The sequence below is a fragment of the Camellia sinensis genome, chromosome 2 (genome assembly GCF_055761805.1).
Source record: "Camellia sinensis isolate YWXY chromosome 2, ASM5576180v1, whole genome shotgun sequence".
Taxonomy (NCBI): domain Eukaryota; kingdom Viridiplantae; phylum Streptophyta; class Magnoliopsida; order Ericales; family Theaceae; genus Camellia; species Camellia sinensis.
The window spans coordinates 88,057,847-88,080,959 of record NC_138962.1 but is presented as its reverse complement, the minus strand read 5'-3'; positions in this window follow the sequence as shown (position 1 = coordinate 88,080,959).

Below are 23,113 nucleotides of genomic sequence, written 5' to 3'. Positions count from 1 at the left end.
CCTCACCCATAGATTCTTTGGGGCGTGGACTATCTGACGGAGGAACCTTGTGAATTTACCATATACTTTTTGCTTGTTCATGTAATACATGTATTCATCTATGATATCTTCAACCTCGTAGGCCAAGTCTCTAACATTGGCCACCCAAGTCTTCTCTCCTTCAGTTTGGACTGTTGTTTTATCGGCATCCTCCAGAAAAGATCTCATGCTTGTTAATTCATGGTTGAGTTGGTTGAGTTCATCGCGTACTCCTCCAATCAACGATGCTTCGTTCTCAAGGGCTGAAACTATCCTGCCAATCACAAGTCCCACGGCAGATAAGGCCATGTTAGCTTTCTACCTCCCTCCCCTCTTACTTCTTAGCACCCTGCTCTCTCTTGTCTTGAAGATGAATAATTTGTAATATGTACCTAGTTCACTTTGTTTCATATATATATATTTTTTGGCGTTGGTTTATTTGTCAGATCATTACATATAGGGACCTACACAACATTATACGGATCAAACCTGCCAAACATTGTTGACAATTGTTTATATGTCACTTAGTTTTGTATTATCATATTACATTTATGGTAAGATATTATTTATTTATTTTAATTACTTATTAATTATTTTAATACAAGAAAATCAATTATACATGGAAGTGATATAAAACAGTAATAATAATAATAATAAAAAAGCCGAAATACTCGATTTTTGTACATTATTTTGGTGTCATATATGCATATAAATGTGGAGAAATCATAAAAAAAATCATCACCTTTATTCTTTTCTTTTCTTTTCTTTTCTTTTTTTAGTTTCTGTATATTTGTAAAAAAATGCTTCCAACCTCTAAAACTTGACCACTAAATTGGTACTAATGACGTGGCTGCCAACGTGGAAAGCTGAGGTAAACTCGCCCGTTTCTCCCTCTTTCTTATTCATTTTAAATTTCAAGTTCATTTTCACAAAACATTTGAAGACTCTCTCTCTCTCTCTCTCTATTCTTCCTTCTCTTCTCTGCTGTGCCTCTTTGTCGACGAGCTCCCGACGAACGCAGCTTCTACAATCCCGACGAGCGCAGCTTCTCACGAGAACGACGAGCACAGCTTCTGAAGAGACTGTAATCACAAATCACAAATATTGAGTTTATTGGAGAGACTGTAATCACAAATCACAAATATTGACTAGTCAATGATCTTGCAAGATATTGACAAACCACATAATTTCTCCACTTTTTTTACTCTTGGTTTGTGTTTTCTTCCACCTATGTTCAGGAGTTCAAATTTCCAACAAAAACCACGCTCCTTAATTTTACTTTTACATTGTCGTCTTTCCTACTAGCTATTTTTAAATTCAGTTTTCTAAACAGTTCTTAGAATGAGCCAAACTCTTGTTTACCAATCTTGAAGTAGTGGGTTAGAATCAAAGGGACTTGGTGCAATAATGTCAAAGCTAGATCCATACCCAATCTATCATTTTATGGTGACTAAACTAAGCGTGCATTTTTCTTGTTAATTCGCAACTCCGAGAAGAAAAAATTGTTTTTAAAAGTCTGCCAAACACCGTCAACTTGGGTATTGTTATTGAAAACTGATCTAACTTATAAACAGGGGATTTCTGAACAGATTTTTTTTTTTTCCATATCTATCTTGCTATGTGACAGAGATAGAAATTGACCAGATGGAAGTCCAAGTCCGACAAAGACGCCGGACGATGGAGGAGGGAGAAGACGTCCGACGGTGGAGGAGACGAACGGCGGAGGACAGATCTACAAATGTCGAATGAGACAGCAAACGCCAAACGGTGGAGGAGAGGGACGACGGAGGAGAGGGCTGACGCCGGACGGTGGAGGAGAGGGCAAACGCCAGACGGTGGAGGCGACAGAACGGTGGAAGAGAAGCTCAGATCAAATGTGCGGGAATTTTTTTTTTTCTTTTATATACATGAGCTCGATGGATCAACATTTGAGCGGGATTGAACTTTTTTTTTTTTTTTTTTTTTAACAGTGCGTGAAACACACGCACTCAATATGCAAATGGCCTTCAATTTCACGCCTCACATGCCACCTGTTTAGAGCTCGGTTTAGAGCTCGTCTTCTTGTGGTCCGTAGCGGAACTGAGTTATATTGAAATATAAATAGAGAAATGTTAGGCCTTCAATTTCACGCCTCACATGCCACCCGTTTAGAGCTCGGTTTAGAGCTCGTCTTCTAGTGGTCCGTAGCGGAACTGAGTTATATTGAAATATAAATAGAGAAATGTTAGGGATCATGAAATTTTTTTCATGAAAATGATCATGAAAAATTTGTGACCCTTAGATTACCTTGATTAATATGTGGTGCTTTATTCTAAGTGTAATCCAAAGGTTATAAGCCTTTCATGATCATTTTCATGAAAGACTTTTCATGATACCTAGTATTGCTGATATAAATAAATACAATAAACTATATAAAAGTACCTGGGCCACTTGTTCAAGTCTATGCCTCTGAAGCTTTTGCTTTGACGTGTGGAAGATATGTATAAGTACCTGGGCCACTTGTTTGTTTGGTTTTTTTGGACCTAGTCCTTGGACTTACACGTCGTCATTCGGAAAAATTCTACTAATACTGAAAAATTGTTAAAGAAAATTATCGTGATAGGTTAACTGTGGTTTAATTGAATTTAAACTATACATTGACATTTTAAAAAAAAATTAAATGTATTATTAGAGCTGAAATATTTACAAGCCTAGCAACGGATCCACGTGACGCACATTGTATTTTTTTTAAAACTTTATTTCAGGTGATAATAAGTTAAAAAGAAAAGGAGAATTAAAAAATTGCATATAGCATTTTCATAGTAAAAATCATATAAAATATGTGTTTGTGTGACATTGTTGCCAATCTAAGACACAATGATAGTTGTTTTGTCTTGAACTGAAAAGGATCACAAAAAATCACATTACTCTTTATTTTTTTTATCAACAGGATTAGGATCCGCTTTGACTTTTTCGGGCTCAAAACGAACTTTTAACATGGGCCTTTCATACATATTTTTTTTAAAATAATTATGTGCCTAATTTTTTTTTTGATATTTTACCGTACTCGTAAAATAATTACTTTTAATATATATATATTAAAATTTGAGCAAAATATGCATTAAAGTTTACAATAAGGAAAATGACCAAAATAATTTAAGTTGAAATATTAAACAAAAAAGAAACAAACCATAAAAAAATCACTTAAATATCATTCTCCGAGCATTTTTAACTATAAAATTACTAATCTAGTTTGCATAATTCAACTTATAAACTAAATCATTTTTTATGAATAAAATTACTAATTTATTTAATCTTTCATTTGACATAATTTGACATAGTAGAGTAAATGTAAGATTCACCTTGCTGATCTTTTTTGTTTTTTTTTTTTCTATTGTCCAGATGCACCATCGAGCATCACCCGAGCACCCATCATCTCTACAATCCAACATGATACCCGTCGCCACCCATCATACCTCTCACTCCATCTCTCTCAGCTTCATTTCCCTTCCTTTGCTTCATTCATATTCTCTCTTCCCGGTCAGTCCCTGATTCGAAACAGAAACATTTTAATTTTGAGATCTCAAATTATATACACATAGATTTGATTATGAAACTAATATTGGATATTTAATTGTAACATTCCGGACATCCCATAAAGACGTTGATTTTTGACTAATAGTTGATCGGAGTGCAAGACAAAAAGTGTGTAGGTGCGTATGTGCAACAATTGGTGAGCCAACTTTGCACTATGTTATGTGCGTCTCGAGGGTATACAAAACTTTAAAATCAAGAAGAAAGGAAGAAGAAGGTAGGTGCTATGCTATGGTGAACTAAATGAACAGTTTAATCATGAGCGACCCTAGTTAAGTTGCTTTAGGATATAAAATAATTGAATTAATTTTTTTTACATATTTTTTTAATAAAAAGTTAAAAAGATACGATATGCTAAAATAGTTAATAAGATAAAATATTATATCAAATTTATAATTATTTTATTTTTTTCTCACAAATATCATATCCAATTGTAAAAAAAATTTAATCTTCTTTCTAAATATAATTATTTTAACCTACTAAAATAATCAAAAATTAAAAAACTTACTAAAAAAAATCAACTTTCCAGACGAGGCCAATGTGTCAGTGAATCACTGGTTGTCTGTAAAAGACTACCTTCACAGTAGAAAAATGGTTGGGTGGTTTTTTTTAAGACTTCTACAATCTCTTTTGGATCTCAATTATTGATATATGTGTGGGACCCATTCATGTATGTGTGGAGCCTACACCATCAATGATTAAAATTTAAAAAAGATTGTGGGAATTTTCAAAAAAAGAAATCTCAATCATCATTGCTTCACGGTATGACCGTGTATAATTTAATCCCCTCTAGATAATCCACATATTTGGATTATAATCATTTAATAATTTTAAATAATTGGCCACATTAATAATTTTTTTGATTTCTTTTGATAAATAACAACTATCTATTAGTTTTAAATAATTTATCATATCAATTATCTATTAATTTAAGTTATAACTGAATTTTAAGAACTTTTAAATTTCACTGAGATTTTTTTATAAATTAATATAATAATTAATAAAAATTTAGAGCCTTTTTTTTTGGTCAATTTTTCGAGGCCAAAGCGACGAGTTTGCTAACTTGTATCCAAAGTTGGGCCTTGAGCAAGGGGCTTTTTCTAAATTAAGTCAAATTTGCAATTTATTTTTAAATTAGGCTTAGTTTGGATGGAATTTTTAAACTAGGCTAAAATGTGGTTGTGAACCTCGTTTTCAACGTTTTTGTGGCTGTCGCGCAGAAATTTTGTGGAATCGTAAAAGCTTGTTTCCAAACTACGTTTTTAATTAAGAAAGCGTGGTTTGTAACCACGCTCTTAATTAAATTTTTTTTTTCTGAAAACGTTGTTAGGAACCACGCTTTTAAGTAATTATTATTATTATTATTATTATTATTATTATTTTCTGAAAACGCGATTGTGAACCACACTTTTACTGTTGACCAAAGAAACTTTTAAGAAAAATGTAAAAACGTGTTTTGAAAACATGTTTTCAACAAAAAAAAAAAAAAAAAATTGAAACCCAGCACTCTCTTCTTTCTCACATTCACACTCACTCACTCTCTCTCTCTCTCTCTCTCTCTCTCTCTCTAACGCACTCACACACTCACATTCATATATAATTTTTAATATATATAAATTTTATTTTATAAAATTGAGACGAATATTAAATATATATATATAATAATTTATAATAGCAAATAATAATCAACTATATAATTTATATATAATTTTGAAAAAAATAGCTTTTATTGAAAAAATAACTTTTTTTTTCAATTAATTTTTTTTTTCAAATAAAATTAATTGAAAAAAACTTTGTTAGTAAAATTTTTTAATTTTTTTTTAGAAACCAGCGTAAACTCATTTTTTAAATTTATGTTTTTTCCTCAAATTTACAAATTGAGACAACTATTTATAAACAAAAAAAAATATCAAACAAGTTTTTATGATAGTTTTTAAAATTTTTGTAAATATAAATTGAAAACTGAAAACGAAATGGTTATCAAAAAGTTAAAATTGAATGATAATTAAAATGATAAAAAGTTAAAATTGAAACAACCATACGTATGTATATAACCTGCCCAAAAGTTAAAATGATAATTATTTTTTATTTCTTAACCAAATTAATTTTTAATTTTTTAAAAAAATTCTAAAAATCAAACCATACATAGTCTAAAAATCTTTTGATAAGTAATTTCCTATGTTGGTAACTTATTTAATTATTTGTTAATTTTACGACATTTTTACCATCTGAGACATGTTTGGTAACCATTTCGTTTTCAGTTTTCAATTTATATTTATAAAAATTTAAAAAATTATCATAAAAACTTGTTTGATAATTTTTTTGGCTTATAAATGGTTATCTCAATTTGTAAATTTGAGAAAAAAACGTAAATTCAAAAAATGAGTTTATGTTGGTTTTTAAACAAAAATTTAAAAATTTTACTAACAAAAAATTTTTTCAATTAATTTTATTTGAAAAAAAAATTAATTGAAAAAAAAAGTTATTTTTTCAATAAAAGCTATTTTTTTTCAAAATTATATATAAATTATATAGTTGATTATTATATGCTATTGTAAATTATTATTATATATATATATATATTTAATATTGGTCTCAATTTTATGAAATAAAATTTATATATATTAAAAATTATATATGGATGTGAGTGTGTGAGTGCATTAGTGAGAGAGAGAGAGAGAGAGAGTGTGTGTGTGTGTGAATGCGAGAAAGAAGAGAGTGCTGGGTTTGAATTTTTTTTTTGTTGTTGAAAACGTGTTTTACATTTTTTTTAAAAGTTTTTTTGGTCAATAGTAAAAGCGTGGTTCACAATCACGTTTTCAGGGGAAAAAAAAAATTTACTTAAAAGCGTGGTTCCTAGCAACGCTTTAAAAAAATAAAATAATTAAAAGCGTGGTTATAAACCACGTTTTCTTAATTAAAAGCGTGGTTTGGAAACACGCTTTTACGATTTCACAAAATTTCCGCGCGACAGTCACAAAAACGTTGAAGCGTGGTTCACAACCACGTTTAAAAATAGTTTGGGAATTCCGTCCAAACTAGGCCTAGTTTAGAAAATAAGTTGTTAATTTAACTTAATTTGGGAAAAGCCCCCTTGAGCAAGACTCATATTATTCTATATAAATTTTCCGTATACAAATTTTTTTTTTTTTTTTTTTTTGTATCACGTTGCCATAAAAAAATCTTTGTTAGTGGCTTAGCTAATTTAAATGATAAATTATTATTTCGTTGTTGAACAAAAATGAGGTAGTGATGAGATTATAGGATGAGAAATGATATGTATCAATTATTTTTGAGTCAGGCTTGTTTCAGCCTATTTTGTAGATTAAACGGTGCTGTAAGGTCTGTGAGGTTTATCACAGGTTCTGTTTCGATAATCTGAACCGTTAGTGTATAGAGCTCGTTAAGTACTTTATCCCTGTAAAAAAATACATTAATCTAATATCGATAGCTACTTGATTAGATCATATTTTTATCAACAATTTATTTAAAATTATATTTACCGTTGACAGAAATCTGATCCGATCAAGTAGCTATCGATATCTGATCAACGTGATTTTTTTTACAGGGATAAAGTACTCGACAAATTCTACATATTGAACGATTCAGATTATCAAAACAGGACCCATGATGAGTTCTCCTGAATTCAACAATATACTCTAATTCGATACTCATGATCAATACTTTCTTTGAAAATAATCATTAAGAAAGTAATCCAGACAAATAATATAATATTGTATAAGCGGTGATACAAAACATTAAAAAAGAAAAAAAGAAAAAAAAAAAGAGACAGCATCTATTTTGAAAAGTAGTTTAAAAGTTACTTTTTGCCTCCGTTTGGGAAGTGGGTTGGCTTTTTGGCTTTTTGGTTTTTTTGACTTTTTTTGTGAGAGAAGAATGTAATGATTATGAGTTGGATGTGATATTTTTGTTTTTTGTGGCTAAAATAGCCAAAAAAAGCCCCATTTAGCTCTTGCTAAATAGAGCCTTTAACTTTTAACCAACTTTCATCTCTCACAAAAAAATTAAAAAAAATTAAAGAATAACTTTTAACCATCTTTCTAAAACACCCCATTACAGCCCTCTTGAAGGAAATGACTGACTTTGGGAGATGAAGCCAGTGTTTGGCATACTATAAAGTAGTACAAAAAGTTTAAAAAAAATTATTAAAAAAAAAGTTCAAAAGTACGGGGGCGGTGTTTATATTATGGCCATGACTTCTGTCCAGTCTGGGATGGAATTGGACCGTGCTGTTGAGTCCGTGGGGGCCCACCACGGGTCCCGTTTTGATAATCTAAACCGTTCAATGTGTAGAACTCGTCGAGTACTATATGCCTGTAAAAAATCACGTTGATCGGATATCGATAGCTATGTGAACAAAACAGTTTTTTTATCAACCGTTAATTTTTTCACTGTCCATTTTTTTTTATACAAAACTGATTTGATCACATAGCTATCGATATCCAATCAACGTGATTTTTTACAGGCATGTAGTACTCGATGAGTTCTACACATTGAACGGTTCAGATTTTCAAAACGGGACCCGTGGTGGGCCCCCACAAGCTCAACAGCATGGTCCAGTCCGATCCCAGACTGGACAGAAGCCGGACCCTTATATTATATTCCTTGTAATGGAAAGTAGATTAGAAGATTCTTTCTGTAAATTCTGTTATTTATGACATTTATTTTTTTGTTAAAGATAAAAAAAAAGAAAAAAAAAAAAAGAAGTTGTTAGGTCATCAAACGTTGAGGGTAAACAAAAAAGTTAGGTCAAGTTAGGTCTTGTTTGGTTTAACTCTTAAAATATAATTTTTGGGAAAAAAAATTAAAATTTTGTTTGGTTGGAAATTTTTTAAAAAAAATTTTTAAAATTATTTTCTCTCTCCTATACATCAATCAATTATTTTTTTCTCTCTTCTCTCATTCTCAATCACTTTTTCTCTCACACATATTTACTCAACTAAAATAAAATATCAAATCATCCAAAATTCCCGTACTCCAAAACTAATTCCAAAATATACAAACAGCCAAATTAAAAAAAATTCTAAACTCTTTTCCTAAGATTTTTTTAAAAAAATTATCTTCTAAAATCAAACCAAAAACACTTTTTGTTTTAGATCATCTAAATGCTTAATACTATTTTAAAAAAGACTTGTGACTTTGTTAATCAAAAATAATAAAAGTACAAAAATAATTTCACCATCAGAAAAATAGATCTGTACAATTGTTAAGAAACGTGGAATTTTAGCTTGTTTTGTTTCGTTTTTCTGAAAACAGTTTTCAGAAAATTCTACTTTTTTATTTTCTATGTTTTTTTTTTTGTTTTTACTGAATTTTTTTAATATTTTAAACAATTTTTTTAATTTTTAGATATACCTAACATAAATATACCTAAAAAATAAAAAAAAATTGAAAAAAACCTTTTAAAAATTCACTAAATACCAAAAATACAAAAAAAAAATACAAGAATTCAGTACATTTTTTATATTTTTATGTATTTATTAATTTTTAAAAATATTTTTTCACAATTTTTTTACTTTTTAGATACATCTAAGTAAGGTGCATCTAAAAAAGTAAAAAAAATGTTTAAAATTTTAAAAATATTCACTAAAATAAAAAAAAAACACGAAAATAAAAAAACTCAATTTTCAAAAAACTTAATTCAAAAAACTCAAACCAAACACACTGATTATTTTGTAAATACGTATGTATTTCCACAACAAACAAATTATCATTTTTTTTTTAAAATCCAAACAAGGAGTTTCTCAATTAGTTCGGTTAAAAGAGTTCTTTAAACTATGTTTGGTTTTGACTTTTTGGCTAAAAAAATATAAAAGATAAAATCAGCTAGATAAGTCAATAAGATAAAATGTCACCTCCAAATTATAATCATTACACTTGTTCTCTCACAGAAGTCAAAACAAAAACCAAACGAAACGAGACTAAAAAAGCTAGGCTAAAACAATCAAAAAGTCAGGCTATTTTAGCTCTTTCCAAATGAAGAATAGGTTTTTTAATAACTTTTTGACTTTTTGGCTAAACAATGATGTAAAAAAAACCAGTATGTTTGGGATGACTTTTGATTTTTTACGAAAAAATGTGCAAAAAGTAAAGAGAAAATAGAATCTTTAACTTTTTTATATAGGTTATTGGCTTTTTTAATTTTTTTAATGACTTTTTGACTTTTAGGATAAATTGTGATGTTGCCTAAAGAGATCTTTATTTGACAATTTTGGTTCCGTTATGTGTTTGAAAAGAATTGTGAAATGTTTTGATCAAATCACCATCCCGAATGCGAAAAAAAATAATGTCAACATAAAATGAAAAAAATTGTTACAATTTGTATAAATTAATTCACAAAAAATTTCAATATTAACATATTTTCTGTTACATATTTTTATTCCCAATTATTTGTTTTTGACAAAAATAAAGAATGCGTATTTTGTTTTAAAAAAAATTGAAAATATTTGATTATAAATTTTAAGAATAATTCATAAAAGAAAATTTTTTTTTTTTCTGAAGACAACTTCCGTTTGTATGGGTTTTCAAATGTATTGGTTTTGATGAAATGCAAATGTTTTCATCACCAATCCTGTTCCCAAAATCAAACAAAGGCGGTACCAAAAAAATTTTAACAGCAAAAGCAAAAGAAAAAACAAAAACGTTCTTTATTGTCAGATAGATTCCTGAGCAATTGAAGAAAGGTCTGGATTATTGCGCTTCAAATATTTCTTGCGTGTTGGATGTATGCAATAATGGTCACAGAGCATCTCTGTCCGCTGCAGGACAAACGAAAAAAAAAAGAAATGAAATTTTAAAGTCCCATCAACGTGCAGTTGTTGCAGATTTGTTGGTAATAAAGGAGGGGTAAATTTAAACAATTGTGATTGGGAGCCCGAAGGCCCCCCCGCCACGAATCCTCCGAATTTGGAAAGAAGAAGAAAGAAGGAAGAAGGAGGAGAAAGGAAGGAGGAGAAGAGAAGAATTGGACTGAAGGGGGTAAATTATTAAATGGCTGGAGGCAGAGGCAAGGGGCAGAGGAAAGGGGTGGGAGGCGGAGGCGGAGGCGGAGGCGGAGGCGGCGGGGCTGGGCTGCAGAGGCAGGGGGCAGAGGAAGGGTGGGAGGCGAAGGCGGCGGGGCTGGGCTGTGACGGAGCTGGGCTGGACGACGACCGGGCTGGGCGACGACGGAGCTGGGCTGGACGACGACTGGGCTCGGCGATTGGCTCTCCTCTCCTCCTCTCTTTCTCCCTCTGTTTCTCCTCTCCTCTCTTCTCTCTCTCCTCTCCTCTCCTCCTCTCTTTCTCTCATGTTTCAGACAAAAAGAGAAAAAAAAATAAAAAATAAAATGCGCAAAACGATGTCGTTTTGGGCATTCGGGACATTCGGGCCGAAACTTTCGGGCTACAAATCTTTATTCAAATTTAAATTACTATCCATTATTTTATATTATGTTTTTTTTCATAATATTTTTTTAAAAAATTTAAATATATATATTTTTAAAAAATAAAAATTATTTGTTTATCTATGTTATGCCAAACAGTACTTTAATAATAACACCATCTATCCATGGGATGATTATTTAGGGGCAATTTGGGAATATTAGCTTTTTAGTTTTTTTTTTCAATTTTTTGAATTTTTTTTTTGTCACATCACCTCTTTATTTTTTTTAATTTTTTTACACAAAAAAGTCTAAAAAACTAAAAAATTAACTTTTTACTATTTTTTCAAAACACCACTTAATAGTTTAAGAATACGATCGCGTGGTATTTTATAATAGTATAATTAGTAAAAAAAAAGTGTAATATTATAATTTTATATTAAGTGATTAAAAGTATGAAAAAATATAACAAATAATAATTGATAAAAAAAAATATAACCATGATATTTCAAATGTAACGCCCTCAAAATTAACCCATTATATATATCAATGACATGCATTATTTAAAGAAAACATTTCAATAATTCATTATAATATTCATCAGAGTCTTACTAAACAAAAACATTACATGTAACATCAAATTAAATGCCCTAACGGCTTACATCTTTCCAAGCCAACACTTGGTCACAAAAGTATGAGTTCTAACTCAAAAATAAATAAAGCCCTAGGCTTGAGTGTTTACATGTACTAACAATAAAATAAAACAAATAACTAGAAACAGTCTTCAAAGTCCAAGTCCTTCCAAGCTAAGTCCTTGGAAGTAGCTTATCACCTGAACCTGAAAATGATGTTCCCATAAAGGGTGAGCCACAGCCCAGTAGAGATATACTAAACCACATATAAGTAATGAATAAAGCAATAGCATTCAACAGATGGATAACCAGGATAATCAATTACTTCATTTTACAGCCTCATGACACTATTGCCTAAGATACGTTTTACTTTCCAACTTTATCAACATGGCTCAGAACCTGGCCAAACTTACAACAGTGAATTATATATATATCATATTCACATTCTTCCAATATCAACAAACAAATGAGACTCAAGCTCAAATCAAAACACTTCATACTTCCAGATTGATACACATTTTAGTGTTGTATCAACAAAACACTTCAATATAAATAAGCACACATAAAAGTGATGCTATTGGAGTCCATCCCCTATCTCCTCCCAAACAAAATCCGGTTTAGAGGTCCATCCCCTATCTTCCCCTAAACCGTGGAGTACATCCCCTATCTCCTCCCACACAAAACAAAGTATGTAAACACATAACATATACATCACACAATCAAAACACATAATGTCTGTATTAATTCAATAGTCAAAATTAATGACTCAACTAATGTGATTAGTTTCAGTTATACCTAATCCACATGCATTGTCTACAACAATCACGACTATCCTCCACCGATAGCCCAAACAATTATTTCTAGACTTGGAAATAACTATAACAACAATTCAATAGGCGAGTGATTTAAATTATCCAACTACACCATTTAATCAATAATTTCCCAAATTCATGAATTTAACCAAATTCCTCAATTCCCTTAAATTAATTATACAAATTAATTAATTATTACAACTAGGGTTTTTCCCAAAATTATCAAAGTAACCCCAACATATCAAAATACCAAAACTTAGAACAAAACTTATAAAATGGAGTAGGAAATCCCTACCTCGAAGAAAACAACCCAAATGGAGAAGACAGAGATGATACCCAAATACCAAAGTGCTCCAAATCGCCAACTATTCAGATTAAAACGAAGCCCTCGACTCACACACTCTTTTTAATGAAGGATCTAGGGTAGAAACACACCCTAAGTAGATCAATCCTAAGAGAGAAGGTGTGTAAAGGGAGAGAAAACTCGTAACTAGGGTTTTGGAATATGAAAGTGTATGAAAAACAAATCTGAAACACGCTGCTGCCTATTTAAACCTGACAGGCTCGCTCGAGCGAAGACGTGGTCGCTCGAGCGACCAGACACACGAAAAACTCGCTCGAGCGAAGAAAAGCTCGCTCGAGCCAAGAATGCAGTGCTTCAGGTCTGCAACCCTGTAGCACGCTCGAGCGACAGAATGCTCGCTCGAGCAAGGAACTCGAAAACATACACCTCGCTCGCTCGAGCGAAGAAGATCTCGCTCGAGCGAATAAGCACTGCCCTCAGGTCTAAACCAGACGCAGTCTCTCGCTCGAGCGAAGCAAAGCTGGATCGAGCCAGAAGACACAAAATTCAACCCTCGCTCGAGCGACGAAACCCAGGCTCGAGCGACCAACCCAAAAACTAGACAGCAACACTTGGTTTCTAAACCCAACCAACCTGAAACAAACCTGCCCAACACTTCCTATAACTCCAAATGAGAAAATAAGGGATAACAACAACAATTATACAATGACAGAATCTACGGAACCTAAGTCCGGATACAATAATCAAATGGGAAAAGACCGGGGTCGCTATAACAAATTGAAGTGTTTTGATTTGAGCTTGAGTCTCATTTGTTTGTTGATATTGGAAGAATGTGAATATGATATATATATAATTCACTGTTGTAAGTTTGGCCAGGTTCTGAGCCATGTTGATAAAGTTGGAAAGTAAAACGTATCTTAGGCAATAGTGTCATGAGGCTGTAAAATGAAGTAATTGATTATCCTGGTTATCCATCTGTTGAATGCTATTGATTTATTCATTGCTTATATGTGGTTTAGTATATCTCTACTGGGCTGTGGCTCACTCTTTATGGGAACATCATTTTCAGGTTCAGGTGATAAGCTATCTCCAAGGACTTAGCTTGGAAGGACTTGGACTTTGAAGACTGTTTCTAGTTATTTGTTTTATTTTATTGTTAGTACATGTAAACACTCAAGCCTAGGGCTTTATTTATTTTTGAGTTAGAACTCATACTTTTGTGACCAAGTGTTGGCTTGGAAAGATGTAAGCCGTTAGGGCATTTAATTTGATGTTACATGTAATGTTTTTGTTTAGTAAGACTCTGATGAATATTATAATGAATTATTGAAATGTTTTCTTTAAATAATGCATGTCATTGATATATATAATGGGTTAATTTTGAGGGCGTTACAACTTGGTATCAGAGCGTACCGGGTTTGAATACTTTGGGTACGTGGGAAGTGATTAGTATCACAATGGGTTCGTCTCGTCTGATAGAGACTTAGTGTAATGTTATATGTTTATGTGATTATGTGGGTATGGAATGTAGTTTCTAGGATGTTGATTGGACCCTTGAGTTTCTGGTAGTCTTGTTGGAAAGGCACTTGATCACTGCTGCTTCCAACCGGAACTATAGTAACGCATTGGGACTATCATTATCCGGGAATGAAATTCGTAGGTGCTTATGTGATTATGTGCTTACGTGGAATAAATTATTGTTGTCCAATGCATTAGGACGCGAGTGTTTAGCTTCGGCACATTTATTAATGTGCTAATGTTTTGTTTCCTTTATTAGGATGTCAGGACGAGGTCGAGGACGCGGTAGGCGTGGTAGGCCGGGTAGGCAGGAGGTGCCTGTGCCAGAGGAGATTCCGGTAGTTCAGGAGGGAATTGGCCAGGCCAATGTGGCCGAGCCAGTAGGCCAGCAAGCTATGGGCGCTCTAGCCCGAGAGATAGCAGGGGCATTCAGGGAGTCAGTAGGCATTCTCAGAGCTGAGAATCAAGCTCAGGTTGTTGTTGCGGATGCAGGACCTTCCTTTCTGAAAAGGGAGTTCTTCCGGTCTAATCCGGATGAATTTGTGGGTGATCCTAAAGAGCCGCTTAAGGCAGATAAATGGCTCGAACAGACAACGAAGACGTTTGAGATGCTTGGCATCGAAGACGAGGAGTTGAAAGTGACCTTGGCATCTTTCCAGTTGAAGGGAGATGCGGGTCAGTGGTGGAAGTTTACTAAGGGTCGTATAGGAGGTACGTGGGAGGCTTTTGTGAATGCTTTCCAGGAGAAGTTCTTATCTCCAGCAGTCAGGGAGAAGCTGCGCGACCAGTTTTGTCAGCTTAAGTAGGCGAGTTCTTCAGTGGCCGAGTTTGAGGCTGCATTTACTAGCTTGTCCAGGTTTGCACCTGAGTTGGTGGCGTCTGAGGAACGCCGCTGTATTGAGTTTGAGAAGAAGTTGAGGCGTGGCCTCAAGCTGAGAGTTGGGGGAACTATGATTCGGGATTATGGGCGTATGGTTGATGCTGCAGCCCACATGGAAATCATGATGCAGGAGGAGGAGGAAGGACAGAAGGGCTCTAAGAGGAGTCAGGATGGTCAGAGTGATGGTAAGAGACAGAAGGGTTTTAATCCTCAGCAGTCTCAAGGTAGCTTTTCTAGATCGACTTTTCCTGTGCCGAGTGCTAGTTCGGGGAAAGGCAGTCAGGGAGACATTACCTGCTTCAAGTGTGGCCAGCTGGGCCACAAGTCTCCAGTTTGTCCTCAGAGGGGAGGAGTTCAGAGAGCAGCATCTTCTTCGGCTCGATCTCAGAGCCAGGTTCAGGGTAGAGGCCAGCCACTCTCGTGTTATCAGTGTGGTCAGCCAGGGCATATGAAGAGGTGTTGCCCGCAATTGGGTGGCACACCTGGTGCATCTGGTTTGAGGCAAATTCAGGGTCAGCAGCCAGCTCAGTTAGGTCAGGCCTCGAGGGCCAATCAGGGGCCTTCATCGTCCCAGTCGGTGCAGCAATCTTATGCTCCTAGGGGTGAGCAGGTTGATCAGAGGTCGTCTGGGCGCGTGTACGCTGTTACCGCGCAGGATCTTGTGCCAGCACCATCAGTTGTGAGAGGTACCTTCTTGTTTTGCAACTCGGTTGCTAATGTTTTGATTGATACGGGTGCATCCCATTCCTTTGTGTCTGCTGCATTTGCATCTGTTTTGGAGTTGGAGTTAGCACAGTTAGCATCTCCTATTTGTGTAGTGTCACCTCTTGGGGGTGAATTGATTTTGAAACAAGGTGTTAGGGGTTGTGATATAGAGGTTGATTATCATAGAATCCCATTTTCCTTTGTAGTTATGCCTATGAGGGGTTTCGATGTTATTTTGGGTATGGACTGGTTATCGTCTTATCGGGCTGTTATTGATTGCTACCGCCAGATGGTCACTTGTTGTACCGTGAGCGGAGAGTATTTTCATTTTCTGGGGGACCGGGTTGGTAATGTGTTGCCACCGGGGTACGTTCCTCAAGGACGGAGTGAGCTTAGTGGTCTACTTGCTAACCTTTCGATTAGTGAGGATGATGAGACTCAGATTGTGTTGCCAAGGGTGGTTTGTGAGTACTCGGACGTCTTTCCCGAGGATCTTGTTGGTTTGCCACCGCACCGGGAGATTGAATTCTCTATTGACCTAGTGCCCAGCACGGCGCCGATTTCTATGTCACCTTATCGTTTTGCCCCAGCTGAGTTAGTTGAGCTGAAGATCCAACTCCAGGAGTTGCTAGATAAGGGCTTTATACGTCCTAGTGTTTCACCGTGGGGAGCACCGGCCCTCTTTGTTAAAAAGAAAGGAGGTGCTTTGAGACTTTGTATAGATTACCGGAAATTGAATCGGGCTACGGTTAAAAATAAGTACCCTATGCCTCGTATAGATGATCTGTTTGATCAGTTGAAGGGTTCCCGTTGTTTCTCGAAAATAGACTTGAGATCGGGTTATCATCAGTTAAGAGTCAGGGAGGAGGATATTTCGAAAACGGCATTCCGTACGCAGTATGGCCACTATGAGTTTCTGGTGATGCCATTTGGGCTCACCAATGCACCGGCAGTTTTTATGGATTTGATGAACCGGATATTCCGGGAATTTTTAGATCGTTTTGTGGTTGTCTTCGTGGACGACATCCTTATCTATTCACCTTCTGAGGAGAAGCACAAGGAACACTTGAGAGTGGTGCTTGAGTTACTTAGAGCCCATAAGCTTTATGCTAAGTTTGGGAAGTGTGAGTTCTGGCTAGAAGAGGTCAAGTTCTTAGGCCATGTAGTTTCTGGGAAAGGAGTGTCTGTTGATACATCCAAGACTGAGGCAGTGCAAGATTGGGCACAGCCTAAGAGTGTGTTTGAGATCCGCAGTTTTCTGGGGTTAGCTGGGTATTATCGTCGGTTTGTGAAAGATTTCTCCAGATTAGCTTCGCCTTTGACTAGATTGACTCGGAAGGGAGTCAAATTTGTATGGAGTGAGACTTGTGAAAAGTCGTTTCAGGAGTTGAAAGTTAGACTGACCACCGCTCCAGTATTGATTATTCCAGAGAGAGGGTTGGGTTATGCAGTCTATTGTGACGCCTCACGAGAGGGTCTGGGTTGTGTATTAATGCAAGAAGGGAAAGTAGTTGCCTATGGCTCACGTCAGTTGAAAATTCACGAGCAGAATTACCCTACGCATGATCTAGAATTAGCAGCTGTGATATTTGCCTTGAAGATTTGGAGGCATTATCTTTATGGTGAGAGATTTGAGGTATTCTCGGATCATAAGAGTCTGAAATATTTGTTTACACAAAAAGACTTGAACTTGAGGCAGAGGAGGTGGATGGAGTTCATAGAGGATTATGACTTTGAGTTGCATTATCATCCGGGAAAGGCCAATGTGGTGGCCGATGCCCTTAGCAGAAAACCTGTTGGTGACATAGCTAGTATAGCCATCCGAGAATGGGAGATGTTGGGTGCACTTGGAGAGTTTGATTTACTTTTGGGTGAATCCGTTGAGGCTGCGGCCTTGTTTTCAGTTGTTGCACAGCCTACTCTTGTGACTCAAGTGTTAGAGGCTCAGAGAGGTGACCTTGATGTAGAATCTCTTCGTGAGAAGATTTCCAGTGGGAAGGTTGAGAAGGGTTTGTCGGTGTATTCCGACCAGAGTTTGAGATACCGAGACCGTCTGTTTGTGCCGGAGTCTTGCCGAGAGGAGGTACTCCGAGAGTTTTATCATTCACGTCTTGCGGTGCATCCGGGAGGCACTAAGATGTATCGGGATTTGGGTCGCCAGTTTTGGTGGCGGGGTATGAAGAGAGATGTGGCAGCTTTCGTATCTAAGTGCCTTACTTGCCAGCAAGTGAAGGCCGAACATCAGAGGCCAGCGGGTTTGTTGCAACCCTTACCTATTGCCGAGTGGAAGTGGGAACACGTCACTATGGACTTCGTTGTGGGTCTTCCGAAAACTCAGCGGGGTAGTGTATTTGGGTGGTTGTGGACCGGTTGACTAAGTCGGCGCACTTTATTCCTATGCGTGTTAGAGATTCAGTCGATCATCTGGCCGCTTTATATATTCGGGACATAGTGAGGTTGCACGGGGTCCCAGTAGCGATCGTCTCAGATAGAGATCCTCGTTTTACTGCCAGGTTGTGGCAGAGTTTGCAGAGTGCCTTAGGCACTAAATTGACCTTTAGCACGGCTTATCATCCTCAGACTGACGGACAGTCCGAGCGTACTATTCAGATCCTTGAGGATATGCTTCGGGGTTGTGTTCTAGACTTTAGTGAGTCGTGGGAGAGGCACTTGCCGTTGGTGGAGTTTGCCTACAACAACAGTTTCCAGTCTAGTATCGGTATGGCACCATTTGAGGCCTTGTATGGCCGACCGTGTAGATCTCCTGTTTGTTGGGCCGAGGTGGGTGATGCACCTCTGTTGGGTCCGGAGTTGGTGAGGGAAACGACGGAGAAAGTTGAGCTTATCCGTAAGAGACTTGTTATAGCACAGAGTCGTCAGAAATCTTATGCAGACCGTAGGAGGAGACCTTTGGTGTTTGAGGTGGGTGATCATGTCTTTCTGAAGATATCACCTAGGCGGGGTTTAATGAGGTTTGGGAAGAGCGGGAAGTTGTCCCCTCGGTTCATTGGTCCTTTTGAGATCCTTGAGAGGATTGGCGAGGCTGCTTATCGTTTAGCTTTGCCACCGCAGTTGTCCGGAGTACATGACGTGTTTCATGTGAGTATGCTTCGGAAGTATGAGCCAGATCCATCACATGTGTTGGATTGGACTGATTTAGTGGTTGACGAAGATGTCTCGTATGAGGAGAGACCAGTTCGGGTCTTGGATAGGCGGGATCAAGTTTTGTGAGGCAAAACCATCCCTTTGGTGAAAGTTTTGTGGAAGCATCACGGAGTGGAGGAAGCCACTTGGGAACGGGAATTGGAAGTCCGTCAGAAATATCCGGACATGTTTGTTGATTTGTAATCTTGTAATTAGATTCTGTTATATTGTTGAACTTAAGAACTTTAAGTATGTCTTAAGTTGTAAAACATTGAATTTGTATTGGGAAATGAGTGTATCTTGAAACTTGCTTCATTATAGAAGTTTAGTGTATCATTGCATCTGGTGAGTACATTGTTGAATGTGTTATATATATCATGCGATTGAATATGATATGAGAATTGTTAACATTGAAAGGAATAATGCATAATAATGATACAAATTGAGATATATGTTGTTTTATATAAATGACCAGTATTGGGTCAAGATGTTTATTGCTGTTATACAATATCTTTGAGAATTGAGAAAAATCTGTTTTCAAAAACTTATGCTTAATTTCGGGGACGAAATTCTTTTAAGGGGGGGAGGTTATAGCGACCCCGGTCTTTTCCCATTTGATTATTGTATCCGGACTTAGGTTCCGTAGATTCTGTCATTGTATAATTGTTGTTGTTATCCCTTATTTTCTCATTTGGAGTTATAGGATGTGTTGGGCAGGTTTGTTTCAGGTTGGTTGAGTTTAGAAACCAAGTGTTGCTGTCCAGTTTTTGGGTTGGTCGCTCGAGCCTGGGTTTCGTCGCTCGAGCGAGGGTTGAATTTTGTGTCTTCTGGCTCGATCCAGCTTTGCTTCGCTCGAGCGAGAGACTGCGTCTGGTTTAGACCTGAGGGCAGTGCTTATTCGCTCGAGCGAGATCTTCGTCGCTCGAGCGAGCGAGGTGTATGTTTTCGAGTTCCTTGCTCGAGCGAGCATTCTGTCGCTCGAGCGTGCTACAGGGTTGCAGACCTGAAGCACTGCATTCTTGGCTCGAGTGAGCTTTTCTTCGCTCGAGCGAGTTTTTCGTGTGTCTGGTCGCTCGAGCGACCAAGTCTTCGCTCGAGCGAGCCTGTCAGGTATAAATAGGCTGCAGCGTGTTTCAGATCTGTTTTTCATACACTTTCATATTCCAAAACCCTAGTTACGAGTTTTCTCTCCCTTTACACACCTTCTCTCTTAGGATTGATCTACTTAGGGTGTGTTTCTACCCTAGATCCTTCATTAAAAAGAGTGTGTGAGTCGAGGGCTTCGTTTTAATCTGAATAGTTGGCGATTTGGAGCACTTTGGTATTTGGGTATCATCTCTGTCTTCTCCATTTGGGTTGTTTTCTTCGAGGTAGGGATTTCCTACTCCATTTTATAAGTTTTGTTCTAAGTTTTGGTATTTTGATATGTTGGGGTTACTTTGATAATTTTGGGAAAAACCCTAGTTGTAATAATTAATTAATTTGTATAATTAATTTAAGGGAATTGAGGAATTTGGTTAAATTCATGAATTTGGGAAATTATTGATTAAATGGTGTAGTTGGATAATTTAAATCACTCGCCTATTGAATTGTTGTTATAGTTATTTCCAAGTCTAGAAATAACTGTTTGGGCTATCGGTGGAGGATAGTCGTGATTGTTGTAGACAATGCATGTGGATTAGGTATAACTGAAACTAATCACATTAGTTGAGTCATTAATTTTGACTGTTGAATTAATACAGACATTATGTGTTTTGATTGTGTGATGTATATGTTATGTGTTTACATACTTTGTTTTGTGTGGGAGGAGATAGGGGATGTACTCCACGGTTTAGGGGAAGATAGGGGATGGACCTCTAAACCGGATTTTGTTTGGGAGGAGATAGGGGATGGACTCCAATAGCATCACTTTTATGTGTGCTTATTTATATTGAAGTGTTTTGTTGATACAGCACTAAAATGTGTATCAATCTGGAAGTATGAAGTGTTTTGATTTGAGCTTGAGTCTCATTTGTTTGTTGATATTGGAAGAATGTGAATATGATATATATATAATTCACTGTTGTAAGTTTGGCCAGGTTCTGAGCCATGTTGATAAAGTTGGAAAGTAAAACGTATCTTAGGCAATAGTGTCATGAGGCTGTAAAATGAAGTAATTGATTATCCTGGTTATCCATATGTTGAATGCTATTGCTTTATTCATTGCTTATATGTGGTTTAGTATATCTCTACTGGGCTGTGGCTCACCCTTTATGGGAACATCATTTTCAGGTTCAGGTGATAAGCTATCTCCAAGGACTTAGCTTGGAAGGACTTGGACTTTGAAGACTGTTTCTAGTTATTTGTTTTATTTTATTGTTAGTACATGTAAACACTCAAGCCTAGGGCTTTATTTATTTTTGAGTTAGAACTCATACTTTTGTGACCAAGTGTTGGCTTGGAAAGATGTGAGCCGTTAGGGCATTTAATTTGATGTTACATGTAATGTTTTTGTTTAGTAAGACTCTGATGAATATTGTAATGAATTATTGAAATGTTTTCTTTAAATAATGCATGTCATTGATATATATAATGGGTTAATTTTGAGGGCGTTACATCAAAAATATTTAATAATTTTTCCTATTAATGTCATAAGTTAATAAAATATTACAAATAAGATTCGAAAAACTCTATGTTTTCTATTAATCCAACCATATACTTTTCACTATTGTAATATATACTTTTCACTATTGTAATAATAAATTTTCATTAATTAGTAATGCAGTCATATCGTATTACCATAATACTCAGATGTAAGTGGTATTTTGGGAAGATGGTAAAAAGTAATTTTTTTGCTTTTAACTAAGCTTTTTGGGAGTGATTTGGGAAGTTGGTAAAAAGCTACTTTTTTTTTTAATTAATATTTATTTATGGTGTCACATCACACTAAAATGACTAAAATAACCTCACCAAACTTAAAAAAAACAACTCCGATTCGTAGCTCGAATTTTCCGTGGCTCGAGTGGCTCGAAATCCCAAAACGACGTCGTTTTAGGATGATTTTTGATTCTCTTACCGGTAAGATAATATTTTCTGTACCATTTGGGTCATTCGGGTCATTCGAGCCTCACTTTCTCGAGCTACGGAGCATTTTCCTAAAAAAAATTACATTGTACCCAAACCCACAAGATATAAACATTGAGGGTGCTTATGTACTTTTCCAACCTACTTTTTGCCACTTCTCAAATGAGCAAAAAACGCAACTTTGCGTTTTGCTTAGCCACAAAACGTGGCGTTTTGCTCTAATCCCAAAAGAGCCCTAAGTGGCTGTTGTGCAGTTTGCATAGTTGGTCGGGGTGCTTGGGCTTATTTTAGGTCATGTTTTAATGATACAAATCGTTCAATATTTAGAATTTTTTGAAATAATATTTTTATAAAAAATTAAATTAATTAGATATCACTAGCATTATGATTAAATTAATTTTGTATTTGTAAAAATAAATGATAATTGTAATTTTGAGTATAAAAGTGAATACAAAATTGATTTGATTGTAGTGCTATTGATATCCGATCAATTTGATTTTTTATAAAATATTTTACAAAAAAATTCTAAATATTGAATTGTTCGTAATATCAAGACGGGACCCAAAATGGGCGCAAGCGCCCCAACAACTGTGATTGCTATACAAATGGCACAACAGCTATCCATCATCATAACTAAAATAGTTAGCTCCCAAAGCAACCATTTAAGTTGAAAAAAAGAAGTTAATTATCTAAATATTTCTACTTTTTTATTATCAATTTTTACCATACAATAAATTATACCAATCAGGACCATTATCATTGATCTTGAAGACAAGGTAATAGCGAAATGATATGAGGGATCATTATTCTAGCAAATGAAAACAGATACCATTGACACATGGGTAGGGATACGAGTACCGATATTAGTATGAGTATAATATGAGTACGTGGATACAGTAAGATCTAAAAAAAGTAAGATACGAGTATGACTAGGGTACGTTATTAAATTTTTTATTTTTTATAATATATAATTTGAGATTCAATCTACAAATCAAAGTTCAATACCAAAACTAAAAAAAGAAATTACAAAACCAAAAGAGAAATCATAATTCAATAATATCAATATTAAAGCAAAGCCTATAA